The sequence below is a fragment of the Notechis scutatus genome, unplaced genomic scaffold, assembly GCF_049901735.1.
Source record: "Notechis scutatus isolate UNSWTSFEM ecotype Mainland unplaced genomic scaffold, rNotScu1.2 NSCUSCF28, whole genome shotgun sequence".
Taxonomy (NCBI): domain Eukaryota; kingdom Metazoa; phylum Chordata; class Lepidosauria; order Squamata; family Elapidae; genus Notechis; species Notechis scutatus.
This window is the reverse complement of record NW_028263152.1, coordinates 285,896-303,798: the sequence shown is the minus strand read 5'-3', so window position 1 is coordinate 303,798 and position 17,903 is coordinate 285,896. Positions and strand designations below refer to the sequence as shown.

The following is a 17,903-nucleotide window of genomic DNA, read 5'->3' as shown; positions in this document are numbered from 1 at the left end:
TATGTGAAGCTCTGAGTCTGTCTGTCAGCCTCAAGATATCTTCCATAATATGTATATTCTGCATTCTAACTATTGCTTCTCTGCTGCTATGCCAATCTATTTCTTTCGGCTGTCATTAGCAACAGAGGGAGGGGGGAATTTGGAGGGGAAGAAGGCTGGAGGTGTTTTGCATTCCTTTGCTGGGTTAGCAAGGGGAGGGGGATTCCTTTCTTTAACTTTCCATTTCTTGGCTAGCTTCTGTCCCCTTTTGCGCAACTGCGAACTTTTATCAAAATATGTCAAGGTCAACTGACAGAAGCCTCATCACCACCTGGAGATGGCCACATGATCATATTCAGAACTTTTAATTGGAAGAGCCATTTGGACTTTGGGGGGTGGGAGCATTTCCATTCCTTTGTATATGTGATCTGCCCGCCAATTTCTCAGATTCAGAATTAAATCTGTAGCTTTCACTTTATTTTCCAGTAAAAGGATAACTTTGCTCTACCCATGGAGTCTGAGTATTTCTTTCTTGGGATTTGAAGGGAGTACAGACTGACATTATTCCGAATCTCCACATCAACCCACCCGGAGAAAATATCAACTTTTCTTCCGAGGGGGTTTCATCTCATGTCGTCTCCAGCCAGCGATGAAGATGACCAGGGAGCTGCGTGTGGGGGGGGCAGTCGATGCTGCTACCAGAGATGCCGGCTGCTGACCTGTTGGCCGACCTGACTCTGGAAGAAACCCCAGCTGAGATGCCCAGATGGTCATTGGGGGTTGATTGGAGAGACCCTGAAGACCCCCCCACCTCCTGGGATCACTGTAAGTCGAAGAGGTGCGAGGGAACGGCTGTGGCAAGAGAGGGAGGAGATGGAATGCAGGCTGGATCAAGCTGGGAAATTCCTTATGGACGTTTCTGAGAAGCCCAGCATGGCTCCAAGGTATGAGGGGGAAGGGGGAGCGAGTTCAGCCCGGGGAAGTCGAGCTACCCTCACCCCCCTAGCCCAGCCTACGCCAGCGCAGCCGCCCGCTGCCGCCCGGGGAGCCCCAGCAATAGGTGTGGTTCCTGGAAGACGCCACCTGCCCCTGTTAGATGTGAAGTTTGGAGGAAATCCCAGAGATTTGGGGTTTTTCCTGGTACAAGTCGGGAGCTATATGGCAGAATTTGAAAGGGAGTTCACCTCTGAAGCAGCCAAAGTGAGATGTGTTACCAGAACCCTGGAAGGGATGGCAGCAGACTGGGTGGTGACTTTGTACAATGATAACTCCCCCCAACTGCAGAGCCTTGATGTTTTCATGACTGCATTGAGGAGAAGGTTTGAGGACCCTCTGGCAGAGAGAAGGGCCAGGATCAGAATGAAGACTCTAATCCAAGAGGGGAGATCGGTTGCAGACTACACCCAAGAGTTCAGGCAGCTGGCATACCACATCCGAGGCTGGTCCCAGGGGGCCCTGGTAGAAGCCTACAAAGATGGCTTAAATGAAGATATATACCACACATGCATCTCCAGAAGGGACCCACATGATTTGTAGTCGTGGTACTTGCTGGCGGAAGAGGTGGACATAGATCTAACCCGAAGCAGATGCAGAGGGGGCCCCGCCTGGAGCAAACTGCTCCCCCCACGTCTCCGAGAGACCTCCAACCCCCGAAAGGGAGGGGTGATGGCAAGAGCCAAATCCACAGCCTGTTTTCGTTGTGGGAAGGAGGGCCACCGGATGGTGGATTGCCGGGCCAAGCCGGATCCAAAGAGAGCATGGGGCCCAGGGAGGAAGCCCGAAAACCCCCCAACCAAGCCTCGCGAAACCGGGCTGAAGAAAAGAGAGGTTGTAGAGGTTGCCCCTCTGGCGGGAGAGGAGCTGGGACCTCCAACCCCCCTCGACGAGAGCGAGACCGACTCGGAAGATGACATCCTGGTAAGTCCTAACCAAGGGCCCATGACCATCCCAATAAAATTAAGGGTGCCCACCTCAGGGACTGAGGGAGAGATGTTGGCCTTATTGGACTCGGGGTGCACGAGGTGCATAATTAACATGAAGGTAGTCAAGGATATGAGCATCGGACTGAGAACTTTAAGAACGCCCATATCCTTCTGCCAACTGGATGGATCTGAGCCGGGAGGTTGCCCCGCACGTTTTATAATGGAGCCCCTAGAGATGACAATGGGATCCCACCGCGAGACCCTGTGTTTTATTGTGGCCCCTGGGATGGAACAGCCTCTAATATTGGGATTGCCCTGGCTTCGGAAGTGGAATCCCCATGTGAACTGGAGAGAGGGGTGGATACGTATCTGCACCGATCGGCCACCGGAAGGGGAGGAGCAAACCTGCCCGGAAGGGGAGGAGAAATCCCATCCAAAGCTCCAGGTTCCAGCCGAGACAGTTTCCGCAGGTGCCGAACGCGTGGAGGGGGAGGAGAAAATCCCGAAGGAGTACTGGGACTTAAGAGAGGTGTTTAGCGAAGAGGCCTCCGACGAGCTCCCCCCTCATCGGTCAACCAATTGTAGTATTGAATTTCTACCGGGGGTGATGCTCCCGAAACCGAAGCTGTATTCGATGACACCGGGGGAGCTGGAGGAACTGAGAGTGTTTATCGACAAGAACTTGAAACGTGGTTTCATCAAACCCGCCAGACCTCGAGTGGTGGCCCCTGTGATGTTCCGTGAGAAGAAAGATGGCTCCAAACGCTTGGTGGTGGACTATAGAAACCTAAACGCATTGTCCGTGGAGAACGTGTACCCCCTCCCTCTGATGAAGGACATGTTAGCCCACCTGGCAAAAGGGAAGATTTTCACAAAGTTGGACTTGAGGGAGGCGTACTACCGAATCCGAATTAAAGAGGGAGACGAGTGGAAGACTGCGTTCAACTGCCCGATGGGTTGTTTCCAGTTCAATGTTCTCCCTTTTGGCCTACAGGGTGAACCTGCTGTTTTCATGCAAATGATCAATCAAGTGCTCCACGAACATTTATACAAGGGGGTTCTGGTCTACCTTGATGATATTCTTATCTACACGGAGACTAGAGACGAACATGTGAAACTGGTACGCTCCGTGCTGCACAAACTGAGGGCCGCCAAATTGTACGCCAAACTATCCAAATGTGAGTTCCATCAAGAAAAAATCGACTACTTGGGATATCGTATCTCACCCGAGGGCATTGAGATGGACCCAGAAAAAGTGCGAGCCGTATTGGACTGGGCCCCACTGAGAACCCGAAAACAGCTTCAAAGTTTCCTTGGATTTGCTAACTTTTATCGGCAATTCATCCCGTCTTTTGCTAAAATAGCCATGCCCATCACCAACCTCCTGAAGACAAAGGGGGAATTGAAACCAAAGCCCAGCCAACCGTTGAATTGGACCATGGAGTGCCAAGCTGCATTTGAAAAGCTTAAAAGACTTTTTGCTGCAGAACCAGTACTGAAACACCCAGACATGGACGCCCCTTTCGTGATCCAAGCTGATGCGAGCGATGTGGCGGTGGGGGCGGTCTTACTTCAATTAAATGAGAAGGGGACATTACAACCGTGCGCTTACACCTCCCGTAAATTGACTGACACTGAAAGGAGATGGGCCGTTTGGGAGAAGGAAGCTTTTGCAGTTCGTTGGGCCTTACTAGCTTGGAGGCATTTTCTGGAAGGAGTGAAGCACCCATTTGAGATATGGACTGACCATAAAAATCTGGAAGCTTTAAAAACTCCTCGGAAGCTATCCCCTAAGCAAGTTAGGTGGTGACTGATTTGTTCTCCAAACAAGCCCATTTCATCCCTTGCTCCAAGATCCCTTCGGCGAAGTCGTTGGCCAGAATGTTCATTATACATGTCTACAGGTTGCACGGTGTTCCTGAGCATGTAGTTTCTAATCAAGGGGTCCAATTTACCTCGAACTTTTGGAGGGAATTTTTTTTTTTTTTTGTAAAAAGATTTTTTTATTGATTTTAACAACAAACAAAAACACAAACAACATAAGACATGACATAAAAACATTATTCTTCTTCTTCATATATTTACAGACAGTGCATCGGTTGGTTTATCACTCCTTTTTGTGCATCTATTTCATAACCTCCATAATAGTTATTTTGCATAGTAACTCATATTATCAATCAACAATTGTATATCCTAATATTGTTATTAAACAATCATTTAACTGATTTTAATAATTCATACTTAAACGAGATAACTATAGTTTATTTAACTTATCTTATTACGAATCATAAAATCATACCAAGTCTATCGTAATGAAATATTCTAAAAATGTTATCAAAGCCAAGAAAAAAGAAAAAAGAAAAAAAAGAAATATATATAATCATTATTTCCTAAGTTTCTAAGTATTCTATTATTATATTGCATTATCTAACCAATGGTAAAAAAGATCCCAAATTTCATAAAATTGTTTATCTTCTTGTTCTCTAATTTCAAATGTCAATCTACTCATTTCAGCACAGTTCAATATTTTCTTAATAATTTCTTCCTCCAATGGTATTTTCTCACTTTTCCAGTTTTTAGCAAATACAATCCTAGCCGCTGTTAATACATTTACAATCAGATACTTTAAATTTTTATTAAATGTATCAGGTAAGATTCCCAATAAAAAAATCTCTGGTTTCAAATCTATATGTTCCTTTGTCATTTTTTCCAACCACATGCGAATTTTAGTCCAATTTTTTTTGCGTCCTCACAAGTCCACCACATGTGGTAATATGAGCCAGGAGTCTGATGACATTTCCAGCATTTTTCAGATTTGTTCTTGAACATTCTTGCTATTCTTGTCGGAGGAAAATGCCACCTGTAAAACATCTTATACAAGTTTTCTTTATATGCTACTGACATTGTCATTTTATAATTTTGAGACCACAATTTTTGCCATTTCTCCAAATCAATCCCATATCCAAAGTTTTTCCCCCAAGCAATCATTGTTTCTTTAACTTGTTCTTCCTCTAGTTTAATTTCCAACAAATGACTATATAGTTTTTTAATCACCTTTTCATCAGAACCTGTCAAAATCCTATCTAAATCAGTCAATTTATCATAAAAACCTTCTGTTTTAGAATCTTTAAGATACCTTGAGTGTATTTGCGCATATGAAAACCAACTCATCTTTATATCTTGTTCTTCTAACTTTTGCATCGTTTTAAGTTCACCCTTTTCATCCAATATTTCCCCATATCTAACTGTTTGTTCCTTCTTATAAACTATAGGATAAGAAAAAGCTTCGATAGTTGATAACCAAACTGGAATTTTCAAATAACATTGTTTCTTAATTTTCTCCCAATTCAACCATAACGATTCCCGTATATAGTGCCTTCTAAAATAGCCCTGGGATTTAGTTCCTTTATACCACAAAAAAGCATGCCAACCCAACAATAGGTCATGTCCTTCCAATATCAATAATCTAGTCTTTCTTAATGTTATCCATTCTTTAGCCCACATTAAGTTTGCAGCTTGATAATACAACTCCCAGTTAGGAAGGCCAAATCCTCCTCTAATTCTGGCATCCTGTAGAAGTTTTAATTTTATTCTCGCTTTCTTACCTTGCCATATGTATTTCAACACAATTTTATTTAATTCTTCAAAATAGTCCTTACTTAGCTTGATTGGTATTGTTTGAAACAAATATAAAATTCTAGGTAGAATATTCATTTTAATTGTTGAAATTCTACCTATCAAAGACAATTGTAAATTTTCCCACTTTTTCAAGTCGGATGCTATCTGCTGTTTAAGTTTGATATAGTTATTCTCTTTCAATGTAATACATCTTGAAGTCAAAATTATCCCCAAATATTTAACTTTATTCGTAACTTGAATTTTCAATAGGTCTGCCAACTCTTCTCTTTGTCTCAATAACATGTTTTTTGTCAGAATCTTTGTTTTCTCTTTATTTATTTTCAAGCCAGCCATCTCACCATATGTCTCTATCTTTTCCAGTAATTTTAAAGCTGTCTCTAAAGGGTCTTCCAAAATAAAGACCAAGTCGTCTGCAAAGGCTTGCAACTTAAATTCCTCCTTTTTAACTTTCATTCCTTTTATGTTTGTGTCCTCTCTAATATTTCTGTTTAACACTTCCAAAGTCAATACAAATAGCAGAGGGGATAATGGACATCCTTGTCTTGTGCCTTTTTTAATATTGATAGAATCTGTAAATTCTCCATCTATAACTTTTGGAGGGAATTTTTGAAGTTAATAGGCTCCACCCAGAGCTTAAGCTCCGCCCACCATCCCCAAACTAATGGAGCTTGCGAGAGGACTAACGGGGTGCTAGAGCAATACCTCAGATGTTACATAAACTATCAGCAAGACAACTGGGCGGATCTACTGCCTTTTGTGGAGGTGGCATATAATAACTCTGTCCACAGCAGTACGGGGTTTACTCCTTTCAAAGTGGCAACGGGGCAAGATTTTGCGCCCATACCTGAACTTCCTCATGAAAAACCCAATGTCCAATCGTTGGGCGACTGGATATCTCAACTTCAACTTAATTGGCCGGTCGCTCGTAAAGCTTTGGACGAGGCGCACCAGTCTCATAAGAAATTTGCTGACAGAAAGCGAGCCCCGCAGATGTCGTATCAAGTGGGTGACAAAGTATTCCTCTCGACTAAATATTTGCAGACTACCCAGAAATCGAAGAAGTTGGGTCCTAAGTATGTGGGGCCTTTCCCCATTGAGCGGATTGTAAATCCTGTGACTGTTCAGTTGACTTTACCAAAGACTCTTCATCGTATTCATCCGGTTTTCCACGTCAGTTTGTTAAAACCCGAACATACCTGTACCTTGAGACCGACCCAGACTGATCCCCCCGTACCATTGTTGATTGAGGGTGAACAACATTTTGAGATTAAAGAAATTCTAGACTCTAGGAAATGGAGGGGTCGTATCAAATATCTTGTAGCTTGGAAACATTTTCCTCCGTCCTATACTGAATGGGTTAATGAGAAAGACATTAGGGCTCCTGAACTGCTCAAGAACTTTTATGCCAAATACCCTGATAAACCATAGAGATGTATGCAAATGTTAACATATGTTTATGCTATCTTTTCTTACAGGGACTAATGTCCTTCTTCTAGGGGGTCCGAATGTCAGCCTCAAGATATCTTCCATAATATGTATATTCTGCATTCTAACTATTGCTTCTCTGCTGCTATGCCAATCTATTTCTTTCGGCTGTCATTAGCAACGGAGGGAGGGGGGAATTTGGAGGGGAAGAAGGCTGGAGGTGTTTTGCATTCCTTTGCTGGGTTAGCAAGGGGAGGGGGATTCCTTTCTTTAACTTTCCATTTCTTGGCTAGCTTCTGTCCCCTTTTGCGCAACTGCGAACTTTTATCAAAATATGTCAAGGTCAACTGACAGAAGCCTCATCACCACCTGGAGATGGCCACATGATCATATTCAGAACTTTTAATTGGAAGAGCCATTTGGACTTTGGGGGGTGGGAGCATTTCCATTCCTTTGTATATGTGATCTGCCCGCCAATTTCTCAGATTCGGAATTAAATCTGTAGCTTTCACTTTATTTTCCAGTAAAAGGATAACTTTGCTCTACCCATGGAGTCTGAGTATTTCTTTCTTGGGATTTGAAGGGAGCACAGACTGACACTGTCTATTGAAGATGAAACCTACTTGCTTGCTTGCTTGCCTGCTGAGCTAAAGTGAAACTGATGTCTCTTTCTGAGCTCCTGAGTTGCTACTTGCAACATGTTTCTGTCTGAGTTTGCTCCACGTTGGAGAAATCTACAAATGGTTTGTAAAATCTACTTATTATGTTTATGAAGATGTTAAATGAAGCCTCAGCCATCTGTGTTTATTTTTCTGGTGCTGAATTAATGCTGCAAAACCCTGAATAAAAGAGCCTTGGCCATGGGAGGGAGGGAGGGGATTTGCTCCAGGGAGACCGTGGCCCCTCCAGGCAACGGCCTCCAAAATGCCTGGAGCTCCTCCTAGGCCCCCGAGATGGGGGAGGCTGAAGGGGGAGCTGCTCCTGTGGATGCCCAGGCTGCTGCTGGGCCAGCCTCTGCCTGTCGGGAAGTCCAGGGAAGAAGGGGGGAGGCTCTGAAAAGTGCCCGATCCTGATTCTCATATCCTCATGAAGAGGCCCTCACAGGAAAGGCTACGGAAAAGAAAATGGCCACTGCTGGGCCAGCTTCAGGGTTGGCACTCGCAGCCTGTAGAGGCCAGGCTGCTGACCGCCCCCTACAGGCAGTCAGAGGGACAGCTAAAGACCCGGCAGAGGAAGGACCCTGAGTGCTGGCTGTGGAATTCTGGGAGATGGAGTCCACACATATTCAGGTGGCTAAGGTTGAAGAAACATGCTCTTCTAGTAGGCCCTGCACTGGGCAGTTGGACAGATCCCCTCTGAGGTCTCTTCCGACTCAATTTTTCCATTATTCTAACTACTTTCCTCTTTGTGGGGGGCAAAAGAATCCTCTCCAAAATGGGACTTTGGGCAACAAATGGAGGATGGGGGGTCTTTGCCCAGCTTTAACTGTACTTCTCACTGCCTGCGGAAAGCAGGTATAACTTAAAGGCCAGATCATAGACGGCCCCGTACAGGCAGTGAGAAGGACAGCTAAAGCTGGCTCGGGCCCTGCAGTGTCCACTGCCATTTTGTGGCGGGAATCTCTAGTAAAAAGAGGGAAAGGAGGAAATTGGTTGCAGCTGGAATTATGTTTGTGGTTTTTTTTTTTTTTTTTGTTTGCTTTTCATCCTTTCTTAACCATGTTCTGTGCATGAAATCCTATCTTTTCTTTTGGCACCTTGAATAAAATTGATCTTGGCTTAAATCCTGGAGCTTCCTCCTGGCCTTCTTGCCCCTCCTCAGGTGGGCTGAGCTCCTGACCCCCAAAGCCAGGCCTGGGTGGGGGAGGGCCTCCCATCTGATCCTCTCCTGGGTCCCCAGAGGTCTGGTTGGGGGGAGGGAGAAACTGGGGGGTCAGGAAGGGGACCCCATGGGCCAGTGGCTCTTTCCCCCACAGCACGGGGGGGGGGGGTCTCAGCACTGAAGGGCCTCCAAGGAGGGGGAGGGTCAAACATGGGGTCCCCTCCTCTCCAAGGGCATGTGGGGCAGGAGGGGGACATTGAAGACTGGAGGGTCACCAGGGAATCAAGGATTTCCCCCTTTTTATAAAAAGAATGTTTCTCCTCCTTATCACCCAGCAGAGGACACACACACCAGCCAAGGGGTTTTAATTTTACTCCTAGCAGCTAGGAACAATGGATGGGCAAGAAAGTCAGCTGAGAAGCCACAAACTGCTTCAGATCGTATTCATATACCACATTTAATGTCCCTTCCCCACCACCATCCCGTCAGAGCTGAAGAAGCTTCTGGGAGGAGAAGCAAAACATCTTCAAGGAAAAACCAAAAAGTCCAGCTGCCTCCTGAAAAATAAAAAGCGCCTTTGGGACAACCAGGACCTGGATGGCTGAGAATCTCCATAGACATATAACTCGCTTAACCTGGTCACTTCACCTATGGCTGCATTCCCTCTTGTAACTTTTCACATGGTTTGTTTTCTGAGGTTGAGCCTGTTGGCCGAGGGGTCAATCACGGGAACCCCAAAATGCATTAATTCAGTTGGAAACAAGACAAACAAGAGTTGACAAATGGAACAAGCTGGGACGCTTTTCTTCCTGCAAGGACTGTATTCCCACAACCTAGGCTGAGGAATTAATCTCTCGGCCACCCTGAGACACAATGCAGGTCCAGGGGCAGCTTCCTGAGAGCCTTTAACAAACCACGGATGGTGGTAGCTGCTCCCCCTCCTCTCCCCTGGGGTCTCCCCTGAGGCAAACCCAGAAATCAGGCTGCGGAGATTCCTGACTGAGAAGGGGCTTCCTCCCTTCTGGGCACAACCAGCCCGCAGTGAGACATGGCAGAGAATATTGTGAAGGAGAGCAACCTTGTTACACATCAGCCTGGCATTCAGAAGGAAGAGCCTGAACCCAGAGCCACCTAGGACCCGATAGCCAGGCACTGGGAGGAGAATCTGAGGGACATGCAGTGGACCATTCTCTGCTCCTCAAGATCAAGAAGGAACTGCCTATTCCCTCAACCTCTCCCTCTCGCTCAGCCCCCAGTTCTCCCTTCTTGGCCAAAGTGGACACGTCCATGTCTCCCCCTCCAGATAAGAGACACAAATCCCTTATCAGTGGATCCAAATAATCCAGCACCCCAACGGCACCTTCCTAGCCCTTGGAGGTCTTTTGTGGAGCTTCACACACAGAGCCTCAGAGATGGGGGTGTCGCAAGGGTACCCCCACCAAGTCCATCCACACAAGTGAGGGAAGGGCCACCAGTCCCCCCAGACAATTTTCCTGGGTGGATGTGACAAGAAATCAGTTCACACCGTCCACCACACTGTGATCTCAGCTACAGACCTGACAGCGCCCAGTTTGTCTCATAAACGGATGAACTTCAGAATGGAAAGGAGCCAAGTGCCCTACATGAATACGGAAAAGCAACAGGTAGAGTGGTAAAGAGGTCAAAAAAATTCTACCCACTCTATAAATTTGTCACTATTTGCTCAATGATATAGTCCATAGGCTGTCAATTTCCTGACTATTTGTCAGTTCTCATCCAAAAATGGATATCACTAGTAAAGATGGAAAATGTAATTTCACTTTGGGCATAAACAATTTTAAAACCAGCTCCAATATAGGATTCATGTCTGTAGATATATTATGAGAAAATCTCCAACAGGCCCTACTCTAAACTTTAGGAAGTGTTCAATGTTCGTTGCTTTCTTGGCATTAGAAGACAGGCAGTACTAGAGTTAAGGGACATCAACCTCAAGTGGCATCAAAGTCCATAGCTCTGGTGACCTTCCCTAGCAGACTCGGGAGACAAAAGTTCATGTTGAAGGCAGTGGTGGGATTCATTTTTTTTTACTACCAGTTCTGTGGGCATGGCTTGGTGGGCGTGGCAGGGGAAGGATACTGTAAAATATCCAGTCAGAGGCAGTATTTACCAGTTCTCCGAACTACTCAAAATTTCTGCTACCGGCTCTCCAGAACTGGTCAGAACCTGCTGAATACCACCTCTGGTTGAAGGACAGCAGAAGTCAATTCCCTTATTATCCAGATCTCTTCCTCCTGCATCACTTTCTGGACATGCCCTGACAGGAAAGATCACAACTGCTACAGAACAGAGCCTCCAGTTGTCTTTCTGTGTAGTCTCTCAAAGTCTCTCAGGTTTGTGTGTGTGTGTCTTCATCTATTCAAGTGAGTAGGATAGTGGTGGGTGAGCAATAACTCCAGTTGTATCTTCTCCATGGAATTCAAGATCTGATTTTCACCATATTAGTGAACATGTCAGCTATTTTTTTATCCTATTATGTTAGTGTTCAAATTCATCATAAAAGGCCAGAAGAGCAATAAGGTCCCTGGAGAGAACTTTCCAGTAGATGCTCAAAAATATCCCTAGTTGTGGGTTCTTTACTGGCATGTTCATTTCACATACCATACCTGCCACATCCAGTTGGATTAAAGTAGGCAATAGTAGTGATTATGTATTTAAAAACAGAATATAAAGGTCTCTAGCAATTACAAGCCAGTTATTCTAATAGATATTGTGACTAAAACTTATACCATGTTCCTCTTAGGTAAACTTGAGTTTGGGTAGAAGAGAAGGTGCATTCCTTAGAGAAGAGTAATAAGGTTAAAGTTAAAAATTATATAAATGTGTATATTAAACAATGCAAAGGTTAATAATCTAATATTGACAACAGATTGTCTTGAAATATCTAATCCCAAAATATTTCAGTCTGGTAACCAGGGTTTGCTGGTTACATAGATGTTAGTGCAGCATTTGAAATAGTAAATGGAGAAATACTGTGGAGGAAATTGATTGCCCTTAAAATGGAGCTCAGCCTGTTGGCCCTTTCTCCAAGCCCTGTTTGAGAGGGAGGTTTGGGCTCTATGGAGTCATAAGAAGGATCATTTTTTCCCATGGAGTAAGACAAGGGGGCACATTTGAACCATTCCTATATGTAGTCTACATTAATGATTTATCATTGATATTATGATAAGTACTACTTATCAGTAATGATGGATCCTGAAGTAGACATGTCTATGGTGATAAATACAAATTGGTACAGACTGGTTTACACTCTCAGTATTTATTATTATCACACTTATAAGTTGGATTGTATAGATTGTTAGGAAAGCTTGACTCCCACTGATATAATCATTCAATGATTATTGATACATCAAAGCAAAAGATAAGATCTTTGGAAGACAACATCACAGCCATGAGATGTCCAATTGATAGTGAGCCAACAGAGCAAGTAAACACTTCACTGAGATGGGATATTACTTTCCACAGCATCAAAGGAGACACTTTTAAAAAGCACACTAGTGAATTTACAGCTTAAACTTTAAAAGAAATATAGCTATCCAGCTTTCTTTCCATTTATTAAAGTATATGATACCAAAGTTACTGCCAAACCATTATATCAAACTGAAGTTTGGGCTTTAATATATATCACTACTAGAACAAACCCAATCACAGCATTTGAAGAGTATCTTGGGGGTGGATAAAAGGATTAAACAGCTGCCCTCAAAGCTGGATTGGGAATTTACACAATTTGCCCTTTGTCTAAATCAGTGCACATAATTATAAGTGTACAACTAACACATGGAATGATAGCATTCCAAAATTCCTTGTGTTAGCAATGTAAAATTTCAGTTAAAGACAACTTGTATTGTACAACTGACAAATTATATTAGGATACGTTACCTTTCTTTCGTATAACTGGAGAACACATCCATTATTAGACCATAGACATGTCTAAGAAAGAGATGAGTATCTTGAACCTCATAAATGACCTATTAGGATCCATTTATTAAAATAGCATATATCCTAGGCAATCAGAATTTTAAAAAAATACCTCTGATATAGCCCATTATTTGAGCAAAACAGTTAAGTAGAGATCTGGATATGTGAGTCTGATTGTGATAAATTGTAGGACAATGCAGAAATGATTTATATTCTTTATTCTTAACTTATTCTTGTATTCTGTTTTTATACATATATTTGATAATGTTCCATGTTCTACATTATGCATTTTAATCTGGCTTAATGGCTATAATAAACTAACTATACTAATGTGGTCATGAGAACCGGTAAGGAGCTATTAAAATCTAGTGTTTGGGACTTGTCCTGACCCCAAATATAACACCACATTCTTCATTGCTTTTTCAGATCAGTGTTGAACCTGTTTCAAACACTCTGACTGATAAAAGTCAATTCCCTTTTTTCCACCTGATGCTCCCAAAACAAGGGATCCAGTCAGTACCCAGGAATTGTCCAGCTGCTGCTCCATTTCAGATGGACCCTGATTGGTCTCTTTGCTTCAGACACAATGAATTTCATGAGGACTTTAACTCCCATGTTTGTCCAGAATGGAATTTGTGTTGTTATATCACAACAGTTCTCAACAACTGGGCATACAGCCCCCCTCAGGGAGGCCCTCTCGAAGTGGAGACAAGTCAATGTCTTTGTTCACTTCATGGAATATAATTCAATTTGGGACAGAATTATTCCTTTCCATGAAACATTTATGTATTTGCCAGAACCCATTGAAGGGAAAATCTGGATCTTGACAGTCTTAGGTCATTTTGCAATTAGAAGGCACAAAATTCTTAAATATGTCCATAGTATTTGGGCGTTTGCTTTTCAGCGGAAATTTAAGCAACTATATCATCTATTTGAACCCAATTTATTTGTGGAGCCCCAGGTTGAAGATCATTATTTTTACTGTTCTCTTTCAAAGCACGTCTTTTCTGTCAAAGGCCGGAGAAGAAGTACCCAGAAAGCCCCACTGGAGACCCAGGAGAAAAGGAACACAATGCGGGTTGCAAATTACCCCTATTTGTACAGTTTCATTAAGACTCTGGTCCACGCTTTGAATGCTGCATATTCCTCCAGTTCCAGTAAGAGAAGCAAGGCAGTCAAAGAGAGGTTGGGGGCTCCAAGGCTGCAACCATGGCAGGTAAAAAGGACAGACTTAAATTATAAGTTATATTTTTTCCCCAATTCCTCATATAAAAGTCTTAAAACAATGGTTTTATTCTATACGTATTTTAAGATTCTTCTGAATTGAAACATAACTCTGGTTCCCATATTTTTTTGCCTTATTACTAGTCAGCCACATATAATTAAAAAAATACCTTCTTTATAATTACATTTCCAAAAAGTATTTGAAACACTATATATCTCTAAAAATACATCAGGTATTAAATACCACAGTACATCATTGTCTACAAATTCACTAGACATTTACCATAATTTTATTAGTATTCAACATAAAATTCCAACAGATCATCTTAAAGATCTTCTCAAGGCTTATCTTTCATTCTTCTTCCAGTGCATCAGTAACAAAACAATCAAATTATATGACTGTTTATCTAATAAATTAGTTACTACTACCAGTTTATTATAAGCAGTGATCAGTATACATACGCAATAGTATCAACAAAGTATAAAGGACACTTTAATGAGAGATCTGCATTGGAGCTCCCATCCATTGTTCTTATATGGGATTCCATCGTTTGTCAGGTCTAGATTGGTGAAGATTTTTTTCAGATATTTTTCTATTGGGTTTTATTTATGCACATCTATCTCTACCGTATTGCGAAATTATATTTTTTTCTGAAAGCTGTGAATTTTTAAAGTGATCTAACTAGCTTTATCTAAGAATTGGAATAAATCATCTATCATAATACCATAATCTATTGGGCCAATCTGCTTGTATTAATGAATATATTGAAAAATAGGTAATCAAGGACGAATTATTATTCATATCTCCCCAGTTCTCCAAGAAGCAGTGAAAATAATTTGAGTACAATTCTTATTCTTATTTTTACAGTTTGCAAGATCTTTTTCATAACCTTTGATTTATGTCATATACACACACCTGTTCTTTACATATATCACTATATCATTATTATAGATTAATACTTTTCTCTTATGCCTCATGATATATAATTTATCTTTGATCAATCCAATTATACCAACAATTCCAGCTATCATAATATAGTGAAGTATCTTTGTTTTTTAGCGCCAAAGTCAGTTTATCCATTTCTGCACATTTTGAAATTTTTTCGATAATCATTTCATCTGATGGAGTTTGATGTTGTTTCCAATATTGAGCGAAGGCTAATCTGGCCGCTGTTAGAATGTGTATTGTTATGTATTTAGCTTTTTTGGAAATTTGATTATCGAAAATCCCTAACAGGAAGGACTCTGGTTTATATTCGATCTGCTCTTTTGTAATTTCTTCCAACCAAGTTTTGATTTTCTTCCAGTAATTTTGGATTTCTGTACATGACCACCACATATGAAAAAAGGTTCCTTCTTTTTTCCTACATTTCCAACAATACAGACTCATGTTAGGGTGCATCTTCGCTAACCTCGAAGGGGGGAGGTGCCATCTATAAAACATTTTATAAAGATTTTCCTTGTATGCTACGGATTTTGTGATCTTATTATTTCTGCCCCAAACTTTTTCCCATTCTGCTAGTGTAATGCTACGTCCTACGTTCCTACTCCAAGCAATCATATTCCCTTTTACAATTTCTTCTTCTAATTCTGTTTGTAATAAATAATTATAAAATTTTGTTATGTTTTTTTGTCTGATCCTAATAAAATTTTATCTAATTGTTGAAGTTTATTGTTAATTCCAAATTCTTTCTTGTCTTGTTTGTATCTACTTTGAATCTGAAGGTAAACCCATTGATCAATTTTTTGTTCTTGCTCCTGAAGTTCCTGCCTCGGTTTCAAATTTCCTTGTGGGTCCAATAAGTCTTTATATTTAAACATTTTAGTAATATCCAAATTATTTGGGTGAATCATCGCCTCCATTGTTGAAATCCATATTGGTACTTTTGTATAATGTTTTTTCTGTATTTTCCTCCAATTTGTTAGTAGTGTGTCTCTAATTAAATGTCTATGAAAATATTTTTGACTGGTTTTCCCTACATCCCATAGAAAAGCATGCCACCCCCTTTGTAAATCGTGGCCTTCTAGGAATAATATTCTTTTGTTGGTTAAGTTCACCCAATCTTTCAGCCAAACTAACGAGGTGGCCATATAGTATAACTCCCAGTTTGGAAATGCTAACCCTCCCCTGCTCTTCATATCCTGCATTGCTTTTACATTTATTCTGGGTTTTTTCCCTTGCCAAATAAATTTAAGGGTTATTTTATTGAATTCTTCAAAAAACTTTTTGTATAATTTAATTGGGATCGTTTGGAATAGGTACAAAAATTTAGGGAGAATGTTCATTTTAATGGTAGCGATCCGACCTAGTAGTGAAATTTGGAGTTTACCCCATGATTCTAAATCTTTCTTTACCTGATGTATCAATTTATCGTAATTATTTTCTTTAAGTGTCTTACAGTGTGGCGTTAGCCAAATTCCTAAATATTTCACTTTCTTTGTCACTTGTATTTCCATTGTTTCTTCTAATTCTATTTTCTGTTTTTCTGTTAATTTTTTAGTCATTAATTTGGTTTTTTTCCTATTAATTTTGAGTCCTGCTACTGCTCCAAATTTCTCTAATTCATTCATCAATTTTAGTCCCCTGTCTATTGGTTCTTCGATAAAGAAAATCATATCATCCGCAAATGCTTGCAATTTATATTCCTCTTTCTTAACCGTTAACCCCTTTATATCTGAATTCCACCTAATTTGCATTAATAATGTCTCTAATGATAATATGAAGAGCAGGGGAGAGAGTGGGCAGCCCTGTCTCACTCCTTTTTCTATCTTTATTGGGCGAGTATATTCCCCATGTATTATTATATTAGCTTGTTGTGTGTCATAGATGGTTGTTATAATATTTTCAAATTTGGTGCCCAGATTCAAATTATAAATTTTTTGAATTAAAAATTGCCAATTTAGATTATCGAAAGCCTTCTCTGCATCTAAGAACATGAGTGCTACTTGTTTCTCGGGGTGGGTTTCATAAAATTCTAGTACATCTAATACTATTCTTAGATTGTTCTTTATTTGCCTAGTTGGGAGAAATCCATTTTGATCTTCATGTATATACAAGTTTAACATTCTTTTTAATCTGTTCGCTATAATAGAAGTGAATATTTTATAATCAGTATTTAAGAGTGAAATCGGCCTATAATTATTTATATATCTGGGATCCGTATCCTCCTTCGGGATCAGTGAAATCAACGCCCCCCTCCATGAGTCCGGCATCCTAGCTGCCAGTAAAACATCATTAAAAACTTCCACCATAAGTGGTCCAATTTGTTCTACTATTGCCTTGTACAGCTCCCCTGGAATCCCATCTGGGCCCGGGGTTTTGTTATTTTTCTGGTTCTCTATTGCTGATTTCAATTCCGATTCAGTAATATCTTTATTTAGTAGTTCTACCATTTCTTCCCCAGTTGCCTTATCCTTCACTTCATCTAAATAATTCCTTATTCTATCTTCACTGACATCTTCTTTTTTGTATAGATCTTCAAAGTATTTATGAGTGATTTCTTTTTTCTGTTCTATTTCCTGGTATATATCTCCCTTACTATCTATTAACTGATATATCAATCTCTTTTCTTTCTTTTTTTTTTAATTTATAAGATAGCCATCCTGGCTTGTTGGCATGTTCAAAATAGGTTTGTCTAGTCAAATTCAAATTCATAATCTCTTGTTCAATTAAATTCAGTTTGTGTTTAGCTATACTTACTGATTTTGCAGTTTTGAATCTTTTGGGGTATTCTAGCTCCTTAATTCTTTGTTGTTTTGTTGGGAATATTTTTCCTTATTTCTCTTGGCATTATAAGAGATTGTTATACCTCATTACCGCCTTCATTGTATCTCAAATATTTTGTTTCGTGGTTTCTCCATTATCGTTTTCTTTTATAAAAAAATTTAATTCCTCCTTTAGTTTATTAATGTATTGTTTCTCTCTTATTAATTGGGTAT

General features: G+C 41.0%; 1 long non-coding RNA gene across 1 annotated transcript in view; it reads left to right on the top strand.

The window, feature by feature from the left end:
* Positions 1-22: 22 nt before the first annotated feature.
* Positions 23-17,903, top strand: part of LOC148128527 (uncharacterized) — a 184,451-nt gene continuing 166,570 nt past the window's right edge. Inside the window, exon 1 of the long non-coding RNA XR_015746302.1 lies at positions 23-923. This is a non-coding gene — a long non-coding RNA (uncharacterized LOC148128527). The remainder of the gene's footprint in view (positions 924-17,903) is intronic.